This window comes from Neofelis nebulosa, chromosome 2 (assembly GCF_028018385.1).
Source record: "Neofelis nebulosa isolate mNeoNeb1 chromosome 2, mNeoNeb1.pri, whole genome shotgun sequence".
Lineage (NCBI taxonomy): Eukaryota > Metazoa > Chordata > Mammalia > Carnivora > Felidae > Neofelis > Neofelis nebulosa.
The window spans coordinates 67,934,303-67,948,184 of NC_080783.1; the positions used below are offsets into that span (position 1 = coordinate 67,934,303).

General features: G+C 38.9%; 1 long non-coding RNA gene across 4 annotated transcripts in view; it reads right to left on the minus strand.

Moving 5' to 3' along the window:
• LOC131503621 (uncharacterized) overlaps positions 1-13,882 on the minus strand; it is a 70,461-nt gene that overhangs the window by 14,233 nt on the left and 42,346 nt on the right. The window contains exons 2-5 of one of the 4 annotated variants that reach the window (XR_009257491.1): positions 13,597-13,778; positions 10,922-10,971; positions 8,773-8,911; positions 6,896-6,972 (exon numbers count right to left, since the gene is read on the minus strand). This is a non-coding gene — a long non-coding RNA (uncharacterized LOC131503621). Of the gene's footprint in view, positions 1-6,776; positions 6,973-8,772; positions 8,912-10,921; positions 10,972-13,596; positions 13,779-13,882 lie in introns of those variants that run through there. The other 3 variants (XR_009257489.1, XR_009257488.1, XR_009257490.1) reach the window with 3 other exon arrangements.

Consider the following 13,882-nt stretch of genomic DNA (forward strand, 5'->3'; position numbering starts at 1 on the left):
TTGAATTACTATATTGTGTACCTGAAACTAATATAACATTTTATGTTAACTAACTTGAATAAAAAAAAACCCACTTAAAACAATAGGCATCAGATAAATCTTCGTAGAACAAACAACAATAAAAAAGGATGATTTAATATGAGACAGGCTACCATAGCAAGAAGGTAGGGATAGTCTGTCTCAGGGCATCTGAATAATAGAATAACTGTCAGTATGTAGTGGGCAAATCTGGTTTCAGGATGAACTGTGTCATTTCTTGAAGACCCTTCCAATAACATGAGCTTGTGATTATTCATGGAGGAAACTCCTTTGTATCATTTACAAAATTTGACCTCGACAACTTTACCTTTATGGAAAGAGTGAGACAATCTTATTTTCCAGGCAATGATTTAAGAGGGAAAACTATTTACAAGGTACTAGATTGTGATGTCTTTCAATGCAAGGTGCAATAAAACAAGTGAGTTTTTTCTTCACTCAAGAGGTAGTTTTCATTGATTCAGATTTAAAAATATATAGTTAAATACACATGTACATTAATGAGGTATTTAAAGGGAGAGTTAACATTTTAATAGTACACTTGATTAATGATGTCTTGCATGAAGTCAAACCAAGAAAAATCAGTGTGAATGACCTCTGAATTGAAAAAACTGCAGACTGAAATGTCTTCAGTAATTATTTTGGCTGCATAAAGTCTGAAGCAACAGAAGAGGTTTCAACGTTATTTTATAGAACCCATAGGACTTAATATATCATAAGCAGTGAAGTCTTGGAAAGAATTAGGGCCACTTATTTATATTAAAATATGACAACTAGTAATAACATTATTCTAGTTGCAGTCATCATGCACAACCCATCTTTGCCAACTTCATGAAGCAATGAAAATCAAAAACAAAAACTTTTTATTGAGTTATTCTAGTAATTCTGAACAGCTGCAACTAGTCTATAAGAGTAAAATTTCTGCCAAAGATATTTTGTCAGCACTTTATTTATCATCCAGTTCAATACTCTTTATATTTAAATACCAAGTAGGGGCGCCTGGATGGCTCAGTCCATTAAGCATCCAACTTCGGTTCAGGTCATGATATCGCGGCTCTTGGGTTTGAGCCCTGTGTTGGGCTCTGTGCTGACAGCTCAGAGCCTGGAGCCTGCTTGGGATTCTGTGTCTCCCTCTCTCTGGCCCTCCGCCACTCATGTTCTGTCTCTTTCTGTCTCTCAAAAGTGAGTAAATGTTAATTTTTTTTTTTAATTTAAATACCATGTAATCTTCTTTCTTATTTCCCAGAAATATGAATGCAACTAGACAGGCCAAAGATGGTGTCAAGCTTTTCATACCGTCTCTTATTCATTAATCACACAATATGAAACACCTAAGATACTTTGCTAGTCAAGAGCAGCACTGAGGTTGAAATCCTGGCATGGTTCGTTGCCACAAAGGATGAAATGTAGAGCACCCAGGAGGCCAAGTTTTTCTCCCAGCATGTGAAGGCCCATTGTAGCATTCTTTTAGCTTTGGCTGTTTGTTCAAATATAAGCGAGTACGTTGAGAATCTTAGCTCACCTATTCCTTAGCCAGTTTCCTTTGTCCTACATCCCTCTACTACTTAGAGATTCACCCTAGCTGCCTCTTCCAACTCTAGTCTGAGGAGTACCCTTTGTTGCCCTGGCTGCTCACCAAATTTACCCAGGAAAGGCCAAAACAAATAGCACCATTGAGAGACATTACAAAATGGTTGTCACTTTGCCAGAAGCTCCAGGCAACTCACAAGCCCTCAGGGGGTCTCTAGGGATTAGTTGAGTCTAACATTCAAGTCTCCAGACTCTCTGGAACTCTGCTGCCCAAGGATCAATGCTCTTCTCATAGGCAGAAGGTAAGGATAATTTCAGCATGATTTTTCTGACTCATTTACAGAGCTTGCCCATGGCCTCTGAGTATGACAGAGATAAAGACAATGTCCTTTCAAGTGCAGATGGGTAGGTAAATGACTGCCCAGTAACACCGGGAAACCAACAGCACTTCAAACATACTGAGTAATATTTAAGCCCGCCCAATAAAACACATGGTACAGTATTTCCGAGTAATGTTGGGCTTAACTAACAATGGACAACCACTAGAAGGCCTTGAGAAGAAGAGTTGTGTTTTTAAGAGGTTATTCTGGCTGCTCTGCAGAATACAGACTGAAGAGGATAAGAATGGGAGGGATGAGATGAGTCTGGAGTCCACTGTAGAGGTATCAGTAAAAGAAGATGGTGCTTGCTGTAAGGTGCTGGCATGTGCACAATGTCTGCAAGAAAAGTGTTCCACTTCACAAGAGTTTATCTGAGGACCTTTTTTGTGGCAATAATCACATAGCATAACCGATTACAAAGGCCGCTTCTCATACCCTAACATACAACTGTGTCATCTGTATATAAGAATGTGCCTATTAGCTAATCTCTCTGTGCTTCAATTTCCTCTTCCATAACATGGGTTAATCATTCCACTTACCCCATTAGGGCTGTTTTTGAGAATTGAAAACATTAATACATGTCAGAGTTTTGCACACAGAAAATATAAATAAATACAGCTATTTTTAACTTTATCTCCTCTATATTACAGATTGACAAAAGGGAGGATATAAATAAAAGTTTTTCACAATCTGCATAATATCACGGGATTTTACATTATAATGTAAAAGAAAGGATAAAAAGACAACCTTGTTTACCCCATCAATAAATATTATGAACCAGTCTTTCTATTTATTGACTCTGACCTCGCAGATTGTTGCTATTGAACAAAATTCAGTTTAGCTCATGGCTGATTCCTGTCCTCAGATTCAAAACAGAGAAGTCTTTGAAAGACATAAGCAATATTTTGTTATCCTAACAATTTTCCTTACAGGAAGAAAGTGAGGGTATTTTTTCTTTTTTTGTGTCTTAAGGAATCTTTTGACAGTGCCCATGGCTCCCCCATGGCTCCAGCTCTTGGTAGCACGCCCCAGGCCTTGCCCCCAGAAATCACTGGTCCCCTCATCATGGGGACTCATCCTGAGTCCAGCTTCTGGTTTTAGGCAACCACATATTCATATGTTGTCCTTTCCAACTGAGAGTGATTAGAACTTCTCTGGGTTGCCTTAACAAACCCTTGTTTAGCCTCTGTTTTCCATCACCTGGGTGATCAATTCCCTGTATTTGAAGGATTGAGAGTGGCTTCTGTTTTCCTGGCTAGTTGCTGAATGATAGAATAGTCATGGAACTGATTCAGTAGAACACACTGGCAAAGATCAGAGGCCACTATTCACAGAATTACATAGAGAGGCAGGAAATTTGGGGGAGATACTTTACCTACCATGAACTTTCAAAAACAGTTTAAATAATGTTTAAACTTTTGTTATAAAGATATGGCTGCTGGGGCACCAGGCTGGCTCAGTCAGTAGAGCTTAAGACTCTTGATCTCAGGGTTGTATGTTTGAGCCCCACGTTGGGTGTAGAGATTACTTAAAAAATAAAATCTTAAAAAAAAATAAAGATATGGCTGTTTATTTTAGAAAAAAAATCAAAAGTGTCAAAAATAAAAACATTTCTATTAATAACTATTAATATATGCCTCCTATATTTACTGTGTATTTTATAGTAGTATTTGGGATATCTGACGGGGGAAACAGTATTTGCTTTTAACCCACTAAATTTCATCTCATTAGATCTGAGCTATTTAAGATAGAATAGATACCAGCTTAACATTAATTTTATGACAGCACAGCTTGAAAGAGGTGAGAAGGAGAGAAATGAGGATCTATTAATCAAGATTCATTTGACCCCCCTCTTCCACTAAATGAAAGACTAGCAGGAGGCAGTAGCAGTTACTCTGGGAGGAACAAGCAGGCTTTATAATCCAGACGCTTTCTGCTAGCATCAAACAAGAAAACACAGAGGAAGAGAGAAGATAGGTCCTTTCAAGGGCAAAATGGATATATTCCTTTGAAATATACTGAGGCTACCAACTTCATATTCTATCTGAATTCCTAAACAGTTTCCCTTCAAAGACACATCTGTTGAGCTTTTTTCTTTTTATCCATGAACACTGTTTGTACATTGCATATAAGACTACCAAGATGTTGCTCACATGACTTCAATTTAACATTACAAATCAAATATATTCTTCATGATAACCAGATTATTCCCAAGACCTCAAAAAATGTGAATTAAATGTTCAAGAATCACTCAAGTTGAAAGAACTTATGTCCAAAAATATAAAATATTCTAGAATTTGAAAGAATGTAAAGTGTTTATCACATCAATCATTCAGTCAGCCAAGAAAGTCTACACGCCAACCAACAATCATTGGGAATTCATCTATAAAAAAACATCATTAAAATGCACTCCTTAATTTCTCTTTCATTACTTGCTTTCTTGTTAGTGGCTACTCTATTAGCTTAGGATTCCAGAAAGAATCAAATTGCAAATGGGGGTCTTGCCCTCAAAGGGAAAACTTCCTTAAGTTTCACAAAGGCTACAGACAGCCTGCCTTCTGTGCTGGAGGTCAGAGAAGAGCAGAGCAAACTCACTTCACTCTTGCTGCTCAGGCAGAGTTGAGTCGGCAGCTCTCTCCTAATGACTGAATTCCAAGGCCAAATAGTTCTGCAACTTCTTGTTGCATTAGCTTCCGTCTCATGGAGCACAATTTGGAGTGTTCCATTTTTTAAAAGATTTAAAATAATAATGTTTTACAACTTTCTACTAGAGTAGTTTAAAATCAGAATACGTTATCAAAGGCTATCTCAGTTTGCAGTTGATAATAAAGCATCAAAAAGCATTACAGTGTAATTAACATTTTCCCCTGGAAAGCTCTATCTCTTGCTTCTTCTTCCTCTTTCTCCTCTTCTCCTTTCTCCCTTTCATTTCACTTCTCTTCCTTTCTTCTCTCTTCTTTCTTATTTCTTTATTTAGCATAAACCTGGTCCCTAACACTCCCTCAAGTTCCAACCCCAGTCCTACTTATTTCCTTCTCCACAAAACATCTTAAAATTTTATGTATACTCACTTCCTTGCTCTTCAAACCATTTGAAATTGAGACTTCACCACCACATTTAAAATTTCAAATTGCTGGGGTGCCTGGATGGCTCAGTCGTTTTAAGCATCCGACTCATGGTTTCAGCTCAGGTCATGATCTCACAGTTCACGAATTCAAGCCCCGTGTCGGGATGCGTGCTGACAGTGTGGAGCCTGCTTGATATTCTCTCCCTCTCTCTCCGCCCCTGCCCCATTTGTACTCTCTCTCTCTCTCTCAAAACAAACTCAAAAAAAAATTTTTAAGTTAAATTGTTAATTGTGAAAGTTAGTGACACTATCCCAGTTACCAGCAATTGACAAAATTAATAATGACAATGTTAAAGTATTATTTAAAATATTCATTCACATTCGTTCAAATTGGAAACTAATTATGATGTACCACATCCCAAATGTAATCTATACACTATACTTGGACTATAATCAGGTTTTGTATTCACATAACAAAATTTCTGTAAATATCAGAGTAACTCACTTGGAGTGATAGACTAGTCAGGGCCGTAGGTTTACTAGGAGGGAAGCCTGGGTGTCCCTTAATTGTCATTATCAATCACAGGAAATAAAGAAATGAAGCCTAAGGGAAGGAGGCCTTATGATGGGGTGAGGAAATACATATTTAGGGCTGGGAGTCTATGTGGAAATTCTGGTGGTGGGGGTGAACTGCCTGGTCATGTGGCAGCTGAGAAGATAAAGCTGTAAGTCGGTGGCCCTGGACCTAGAATAGTTGTAAAGATTCTATGTGTTTTCCTTCCATTGCATCATCCCTACTCTTTCACTGCTTTTTTTTTTTTTTTTTTTTTTTAATTTTTTTTTCCAACGTTTTTTATTTATTTTTGGGACAGAGAGAGACAGAGCATGAACGGGGGAGGGGCAGAGAGAGAGGGAGACACAGAATCGGAAACAGGCTCCAGGCTCCGAGTCATCAGCCCAGAGCCTGACGCGGGGCTCGAACCCACGGACCGCGAGATGGTGACCTGGCTGAAGTCGGACGCTTAACCGACTGCGCCACCCAGGCGCCCCTCACTGCTTTTTTAAAAAGGCATATCCTGGTCTCAGTTGTGCAAGGAGTACTTAGAAAAAGATCTGTGGCTCAGTCTGGACTGAAAAGGTAGTGAACGCAGCATTGCCTCCCCCAAGTCTGGATTGGGCAGAGTGGCAGTATCAGCAGCATCAGAGGCGGCAGCTCAGGGGGATAATGAGGCCTTGCAGAAGAACCAGGCAGAAGTGGCCTCGTTTCTATGTACCTCTGAGGCAAAAATCAGAAACTCAGGAAAAGCTGAGGGATTTAGTTCCCGACAGAAGCAATGGGAGGTCAAATCATTGTGCCTTGGATTGCATTTATGTCCATAGTAAATTTAAAGAAGATTAAAACGAATTCATAGGAACTCCGGTAACAGAAAACTATACGGTGAATTTTATGGGTTTTAATCCAACCCAGTAAACATTCATTCAGTGTTTTTTTATGAATAGGGAAGGAAGTTATAGACTGTGTTTTTGAGGAATTTACAATACAAAATTCCAAAGAAGAAGAGAATTAATAAAGGCCTTAAAAGTAGTTCAGAATTTAACGGCCATACACTAGGAAGAAAATCTTATTTCTGAGATGGGGATTCAGGTAAGGTTTAATTGGCATCATGAAGGGGGCAGTGATGATGGAATCCAAAGAAGTCTCATGCACACCTCATGCACCAGTTGGAAACCGGGCTTAGGTATAAGCAACAGAAAGCCCAACGTAAGTCAACCAAATTAAACTTTAGTCTTTTTACCCAACAAGAATTTCTGGACAGGTGACGACAGTGCAGCAGCTCTCAGTACTGTCAACACCCGAGGCTCTGTCGCCTTTTTCCTCTACCTTCCTTAGTGTTCCAACTCCCATCCTGACAGTTCCAGGATGATTCCTGCTTCACTAGGCATCTCAGCTCTTGCTTCCTAAAGGAGAAGGAGGAAGAAAGAGATATGGAAGAGATAAGAAAATGGTGCCAAAACCACCACTTAGGTCTCCTTGGCTAGAAGTATGTCAAAAGGGCTTACTCCTTGTTTTCAGCGAGATTAAGATATGTAGTTTTTGTGTTCTTTTTGTTTTAGCTGGTCACACTGTTATCCCCCTTCCAAAAAATAAAAATTAGGGTTCTGCTAAAGAAAAAAAGCTGGAAAGAGTATTAGATTAGTAACTATTAAGATGTGCCAACATCCCACTTATTAATGCTGCAGCCTAGGATAAAAATCAGCTAACATTTCTGTATGGCAGTTTCTTTACCTGTGAAATGGTTATAATAAAATCTTCCTAGTAAATGTTTGGGTGAGGATCAGGGACCATGTATTCAAGATGTTCAATATAGTCCTGACAAGTTAGGAGAGCATAATAGAGTGTAGCTGCTGTTACTGTTTAATTGGTTTTTTGTTTGGTTTATTAGAAATTGAAGGAGGAGTCCAATTTCAATACATAAATACTGGAAGAATAAAATTTTAGATGAAGGAAACAAGATCACAAAAACATGGACTTAGAAAAAAATATGTAAGGGGTGCATGGGTGGCGCAGTTGATTAGGCATCTGACTTTGGCTCAGATCATGATCTCAGAGTTCATGAGTTCAAGCCCTGCATCAGGCTCTGTGCTGACAGCTCAGAGCCTGGAGCCTGCTTCGGATTCCGTGTCTCCCTCTCTCTGCCTCTCCCCTGCTTGTGTGTTTTTTTTTTTTTCTTATTCTTTCTCTAAAATAAATAAAATAAACATTTAAAAAAATATGTAAGAAAATTTAGAGCGTGTTCAGGAAATTTTACATAGTTTAGGAAGACTATCACTCATGTGAAAGGGAAAAAGTGAATGGTAATACTAGGTGAGTATTCTGGGTCATATGATGAGTGTTGGCAGTGGGGGGCGGGGCTGGAACAGGGGTATAAGAGGCAGGCCAAAGGGTTTGATGCCTCGGCAGATAATGTAGAAGCACTGAAGTTTTCAACACAAGATTAAGTCCAAGCTATGCTTCATGCTGACCACTGTGACAGCAGTGCATACGATATACTTGGCAGCTGGAGAAAAACCAAAGCAAGAAGAGTAGGGGAATTAATTTATACCCAAACAAAACATAATAAAAGCCTGAAGTGGGATAGCAGCAACAGAATAGAAAAGAGGAACTCATTCAGGAGTCATTTTTAAAACATTACTTACAGAATTTGGCATCCAACAGAATAGAAAAGGTCAGGGAAAAGACGGTGCCAAGGTAGTGAGCTAAACTTCAAGCTTCGTGGTGTCATTAGCCAGGGTGGAGGGTGGAGGGTAGAGAGCAGGCCAGGGAGAGACAGGACCACATTAAAAAGGTGGAAGGAAAGAATGGAGAGTGAGGCTGAAGGGAGAGATGGAAAAATACTGAGAGTAGAAACATTTAGTCATGTAAAATAAGATGTATAAAAACGGTTATATTCCAAGGGGTTGTTTAATCCATAAAAGGAATTTTCTCAGGCGAAGTAATGAATCTGTGAGAGCAAGATGCCTAATCCGAGTCATGCGCTAATCTGACTGTGTGGGGAGGCACCACCCATGTGCACTTTAGAACATGTACTTGCTGTTCAATGGCATTAGCATAGAAATAGTCCAAAAGTATGTAAACGTGTTTCTGAAGAAAATTCCCACTACTTAGTCTTTCACTCTCGTTAGGATGCAAAATTATTCCTCTGGAAATATTTGGGCACGGTTTGCCCTTCCTAGAGGCAGAGGAATGAGCTAATTTACCTCTTTAGGATCCCTCGCAACGACGTTCAGATCTTGTGATCATGGGCTCTGGGCTCAGTTTCAGCAGTTAATGGTCACAATGGAAACCCAAAGCGAAAGCAGACTGGGGAATCACTGCTGGAATCAAGGTGCTTTGTCACTTTGAGAAGAACAGAGTAAGGAACATAAGTGGTCTATTGACAGAATTGTTTGCTTATCATTTTTGGCACCTGGCATTTAAAACCGGGCAGGAAACACCTTTGAAAAATGATAATCCCAAACAGTTTAGACTTAATACAGTACTTTCATCTCTGTTTCTGGGATTTGGGGTCATTTAGATTTTAACACTCTAGCCATAAACCATCTAAATACATTCTTAAGGTTGCAGTAAGGGATAATTAGATTCTAGGGTCATAGTTTTGAAGAATTTATACAGACACAAATCTTTTCAGTAATTATTCAGTATTATTTCAAGTCAAACACTAGTTTGTTTCAAACTTTGGAAACCCCTTTGAAAAATGTTATGTGTTTTCTTCCAGTATTTTGGTTTACTTTAGAGATATTCATTTCCCCATAAATGAAGTCACTGGAATTTATTACCGAATTTAATTTGGTACCTGCTCTGCCCTAGACACTTCATCAGCACTGATGTAAAAAGGTACAATCTGATTATGCTAAATTATCTCACCTGTGATTAGGAATAACTCGTTTCAGGAGTCAAAGTGATTGTAAATAAATTCGTATTAGAGGGCTGAATAATTGCAAATCGTGTTTTTCTCATCTTTTAAAAATTTTATTACACGTGAGGTTACAGGTCCCATGAGTTTATGGCACTTAACCTAAAGGCAGTAAAAGTGCTAAGCTGGGTATATAATGATATTCATAAGTCACCTTATACTACAAAAAGACGGTAGCTGCCTACAATGAAACTAAACTGTCCTCTTTCCTCCTTCATAGTCGTGCAAGTACACTGTTAGTGGGAATCTCACTTGAGGTTCCTAACTGCTAAAGTAATAATGTCTTGTATGTATACAAGACCTTCCTTGTAGAGTTTTTTTGCCAAAAAAAAAAAAAAAACAATTGGAGATTTTTGTTACTATCTCCTTCTACATTCCCATAACCATATATTTTATAGGCTTAAAAATTAAAGATTAAGTCAAGGTCATCCAGTGAGAGATTAATTTTTTAATGCAAAGGCTAGTGTTCCATTCATTATCTTATCTCTATTACCTTAAAAATCACATTTAGCATGTATCATAAGTTAAAACTTTGTAAATCACCGGTTAGCATCTGACTCAAGGTATCATGCCTCACAAGCAGCTTTCTTAATAAACCCATTTGCTCAGCATATAACGCCAAGTTAAAAGAATTTAAAGAACTCGGATTAGGTTGCTTTTTAGTAGTTCTCATTGTGACTTACTAAATTAAATGACAAACTGAAATGCAGCTGAAATAACTCCAGAACTGGTTCTGTTATGGTTAATGAAAAGGTTTCAATCTCTAACGCTCATCTCTGGAACGTTTATTTTCGTGAAAGTGAGTTCTGTTCAACAAGTACTAATGAGACATTTGTAGGGCTAAAACTTTGCATTTGAATTTTTTTTTAAAGAAAATCACAGCAACAAGTTCAGAGAAGTATGGGGTATGGATGGGATGCCAATTAGTGCTATTCAAATTAGCATTCATTCCAATTAGTGCTATTGATCTTCAAGTACATGCCAGAGCGTGTTCAGGCTCTTTCATAAACATTATGACATTTAATTCTCCTTCAAACATGATGGGGTAGGCATGGCAAACTCTGTTTCACAAATGACAACATTTCAGGATTCTGAGATTTAGTTTGATGTTCTGTCCACAAGCTTCATGGTAGCAAAACAAGTTGTCTGAACCTTGCATGGGGACCCAAGGATAGACTAGCATATAGTATTTATTCTAATGATAATATTTATCATGAATTGGTTAATTAATTTATAAATTGGGTGGATATTATTAGCAAACAAATAAAGTTATACTTGAATAAAATGAAACTTCAGCAGGGCTGTGGCAATGGAACATATTGTGGACTTTTATATATTTCTATATGGCTTAAATGTTATTAGAGTAAATGGTAATTGTAACTAAAAACAAACAAAATACAAGAAAATGGAAGGAAAACTTTGGTTAGATTTACCTGAAGTCTGGGACTGTCCACTTATTTTAATTTGATACTGGGTCTTCATACTATGTGTGGTGGAAATCAAGAACAACAAGAACAACAACAATAATAATAATTGAAAACATGTATGTTGTATATATTCAAACATGTTACTGCATGGCATGTATGTCCTATATATATCAACTCATTTAATCCTCACAACCCTTTGAACTAGAGATAATTATTATCGCCATTTTAGAAATGAGGAAATCACAACACAGAGAGGTTAAAGAATCTTCCAAATTTACACATATAGGAAGTACACACATCCCAAGCAGTATGCCTCATAAACACAGGGCGCTTAACACCTACTCCCTATTGTCATACATCTTGGAACTCCCCTATGGTCTAGTTCAATGACTATTAGGTAATGCATTGTTTTGATAGTTGCACTTTGGCACTGAAATCACAGCTTCCTAATCCTGACCTGATTTAGAGAGAGCTAAATTACGTTTAATTCCCAATTCAGTACAGATTTGTTGGGACCCTGCCAGGTGCCAGATAATCTTCTGGATGCTTGGATGTATCGGCTACCTTTGGGCAACTGAAGTGGTAGAAGAAGAAAAAAAAAATATTTTCCTGAATTCTTCATAAAGTAGAGTCCGTGATCAAGACTTCTTGTAAGTGTAAGTGGATAATTTAGGAGTATTATTTGAGTGGACAAAATTAGGGACAAGAGGAATAAAAGAAGTATGGGTGAGGAATCAATTAATGGATGCAGTAAGTTGGCCACCACTCTCTTATTCTATACCTATGAGAAACTTTGTAAAAGGCACACAGGAACATTTGCCTTAGGGAACTAAATGCCCAACTCCCTGGCCAAGGATAGCCCTGCAGGATCAAGTTCCCCCACATTCAGGTTACACTAATTTTGAATCCAGCAAGTTGCCAAAGGAAGTCTGCACTGTCAGAGAAGCCCTAAGACGGTAATTTAGGATGGAAGTCTGAGGTAAGGCACTTCATGCTTGAGTCAGGCTGCAACTACATGAAACTCATCAAAGTCTGCAGGCAGTTCATGAGATTGAGCCCCACACTGGGCTCTGTGCTATCAGTGCAGAGCCTACTTGGGATTCTTTCTCTCTCCCTCTCTCTCTGCCCCTCCCCTGTGCTCTCTCTCTCAAAAATAAATAAATAAAAACTTAAAAACAAAAGCCCACAGGGAACCAGTGGCCACTGCCAAAGCCAGAATCATAGGTGAGGCCAGCAGGATTGAGAGCTGTGTATCAGCTAAGGAATGTAACAATGAACAAACATAAGAAAATAACAGTATTTGAGAAAGTGACAAACACTATTGATAAACAAAAAACAAAATAAGGCAGTTAAGGAGATTTGGAATGAGAATGGTGAAAGAATTAGGCTGAAACCTAAATACAGTGGTCAGCATTGCCTATAATTGAACAATGACTTGAAGAAGGTGAAGGAACATGTCACGCAGATAACTGAAACTTGAAAATAATCTGAATACTGTCAATTATTAAGAACTGTTGAGGAAGGGAGTTAAGATGACAGAGAATCCTGCAGACCCTGAGCTTGTCTTGTCCCTGAAGCAAAGCTAGATCAGCATGAAACCATTTTGAACACCTAGGAAATTGATATGAGGATTAACACAACAATCCACATAACTTGGGCCACAGAACTCAGCAGGTACACGGTGTGGAGAGGTGAACTAAAGGAGAGAAAAGCCGCAGAGGCTAGGGAGCTGTTTTTGCAGAGAGGACAGAGAAAAAGAATGTGGGAGAGTGCAGTGCATCAGGATTGTGCAAGAAAAGCACTCCCCCAAAAGTAGCTGGAGAGAAAGAGAATGAGTGTAAGCACTCACAGGGGACTGAACAAGAAATCTGTTCCACAAAACCATTTATAGGAAAAAGGAAAGAGTTTCAATGCCACCAGGATTCTATAAATGTGGAGCACAGAGTCTGAAGTTTTGGAGCTCAGTGCCTGGTGGTGCTCTGGTGAGGAAATAGGGTGAATCCCCAAGAGCAGGCAGCAGGGTCTGAGGGGACTGTGTACCACATGGGGAGAAGTGGTTCCCTGTTTGGAGTGAAATTTGGTAGAGGCAATATGGCCTGTCCACAGGCAAAGGTCCCAGCAGACCCTGGAGAGCAGCCACATTTGCTGGTATTGGGACAAAGATGCCAGAGTGCAGTGAAACCTGGCACAGGCTGTGTGTTGTGACTTGCCATAATCTCTGAACCTCTGCCACTACACAATTGCATGAATGTTTTCTGGGGCAAGCAGGCACCCAGGCATTGCTCAACAAGACCCTTCCCCAGAAAGTCAGGGCAAGTCCAAGCCACAGGGGGCCTCTGAAGCATGGGTTTTTAAAACACAACCCCATCTGAGACAAACTCTGGAGGGAGGTGCCACCTGGCAGACAGATAGATTTGATATGGACAGGGTAGAGGCAAGGAGTGGACAGAGGCCTGAGACAAAGGAGGGGTACTTGATCGTGGATTGGTGAGAGCAGGAAGTTCCTGTGCCAGAGACTAAGGAGTTGGATGAAGCCATTTCCACCTCTCCCATGTACCACATTGATCCACTCAAGTAAACTAAGCAGTGCCACATAGTGGAGAACAGAGCTGTTACACTAAGCCCTGCCCAACTGTGTCCTCCAAGCACATCCCCTAGAAGACCAGCACAAGTCACTCTACCTGCTTAGTGTACAGACTATAAAAGTATTCACAGTTTCAGTTCTAGGGGAAAATGGATGTAACTTCATTCAGGTTTCATTCTGTTTGCTGGTTCATTTATTTGTTCATTTTCTTTGCTTCTGTTTTTCCTTGAATTGTTTTCTTTTTTTTTCTTTCTTTCTTTTACTTCTCTCTTCCTCATTCTTGGATACAAAAAGAGAAAATTTTATTTTTATTTTATTTTTAATTTTTTGTTTGATTTCATTTTCTTTATTTCATTTTATTCCATTTTATTATGTATTTTTTT